Below are 2,345 nucleotides of genomic sequence, written 5' to 3'. Positions count from 1 at the left end.
ACCACCAAAAATTATTGAAGACAGGTTTCTTTGTTTCGATATGGCTCACCATCCAAATATACAACAGTTGCGTGCAGCATCTCATTGCTCCTTTTCCAGCTTTTCTACAATGGTTAAGTGTCAAAAATGTTTCGGCTAAGATAGCAACCACTGGATTGATCTGTGTGTTTTCATACTCCACATAAGCAGCGGCGGCCTCCAAGCTTACTAAACCAGTCTGACTTGGGAACAACACAAGGCCAAATATACCTAAGGCAATCAATCTCTCTTTTTCTACTTCTGACTCCTTTTCCAACTCTAGCATCCTCCATTTCAAACCGGTGCCATTCTTTTCCAGAAATTTTTCCAAGTTGGAGATTCTGAGCAGTTTTGACAGCTTAGGGATGATCTTGTCGGATCTCAAAGGAGAATAAATCCGATACAGGTCATTCGGAAACTCGGTCAACAATCCATATTCCTCAATCGTGGGGCACAAGTCTATGCTTCCAAAGGAGAAACATCGGTATTCTGGATCCCAAAATGAACTAAGGCTCGCACCGCTGGGCTTAACACTTCTACCTTTGCGATTTCCATCAAACGTCCGTATTTCCTAAAAAATGCATCTTTATCCACATTCTGAAAATGAGTCGTTAACTTGTTCACCTCATTCAATATGCAATTCAGGTTCTTGATTGGCGACATCTTCTTTAGCATCGCTTCTAAGGCAGTCTCCTTCAATCAATTGTGACAGTTCAGAATTCTTTCCATACTCTATGGAAGATTTGGTGATGGTCATTTCGTTCATAAATCCTGCAATTCAAAATGCATGGGGGGTTAGTCTTGTTTCGATGCAAAAGATTTATATCGGAACATACACCCTAAGGATAGGTTCTAGTTCTTTTACGTGAGACATAGGGTAGTTTACTACTAGGTCTCTAAAAGAGGGTCTCTTGCTGTTCCAGTGATCACCCTCGTAAAGGCGATATGGAGGTCCAGCAGATAGTGGGATGGCACGTGTACCAATCACTATCAGTCTAAACACTCAGCAAAGAGTTGGGGTTTACACAAACTTAAGCCTTGACTCAAGTCATAAGGCAAGCTGCTAGTCCCCCACTTAAACTTAGAGTTACATGTGTGTGCCCTCCAAAACATAATAATAATAATAAAGTGATGCATGACTATGGCATGTATGATAGAATGTAAAGATATATGCTAAAGCTTTTAAACAAAACATCATAAGAAAACAAAAACCAATAACATATAACATAAACAAACAAACAAATCAAGCTTAGTCCTAACATCCCCAGTGGAGTCGCCATTCTGTCACACCCCCCCACAAAAATTTATAAAGGCACGACATCGACTGGCGATTTTCGTAGTGTTCTGATGATTTGGTTCTTTGGAGTCGCCACCTAGTATTTGGTCACTAGGAACCCTAACTGGTCTTTCAGAGATTCTAAGGCAAGGGACTGGTTGCGTAAAGGGAAGGTACTAGCACCCCTAGTACGCCCTACCTAAGGTAAGCTGCTTGGTGTTTGGTTTGCTTTATAGTCTATGGTGTTGGTGTTTTCTAATCCCGTCAACTCGTAAATCGCAAGGATAAGAGAATAAAAGAATGAAGAAAATTTCACAATTCTTAAAAAAAACAATTACTTTTCACGACTCGTAAACCGTGGAGAAAAAAAAAATTAAAATTTTGAAATGTTCTCGATCGCAACCAAAGCTTCTTTCAAACATGCGCGTTGATTTATTACTCCCGATAATATTTTGGATGTTCGTCCTTTTAAGGATTTCTTCATCCAAACATTAGCGGTGAACAATAACCACAACTTCTCCTCCCAAAATAAGATTTTTATAGTTTTTGGAATATTGGCCAATACCCTTTGGAGTTTTACAAACAGGTTGTAAAATCCACAAATGCAAGAAAATGATTTTTTGTGTTTAAGAAATCTATGCGAAAACACATTTTCAAAACTTTCAATATTTTTTTATTATATATATAAAGGACATTCAAAACATGCTAGTGTATTGGCCGTATGCATGAAAACGAAACATTTTTTTTTTTTTATAAACTCTTTTTTTTTTTTTACGAAAACAGGTGTTTTTTAAATACTGAAATTATATCCCCATAGTATAAAAAATTGCAAATCAATATATACCAAAAACAACAATATATTTTTTTTTACTTTTCAGAAATTTTTTTTATTTTTTATTTTTTTTTTGAGAAAAAAAAATATATACATATATACACACACATGCATAATATAATAATAATATAATATAATATAATATTAATATATTAAATGGGCTGGGCCGGCCCAATTAACTGGGCCGGATTCCAGCCCCAAAAATTGTTGGGCCGGACT

The sequence above is a fragment of the Populus alba genome, chromosome 14 (genome assembly GCF_005239225.2).
Source record: "Populus alba chromosome 14, ASM523922v2, whole genome shotgun sequence".
NCBI classification, from domain to species: Eukaryota; Viridiplantae; Streptophyta; class Magnoliopsida; order Malpighiales; family Salicaceae; genus Populus; species Populus alba.
This window is presented reverse-complemented; position numbering follows the sequence as displayed.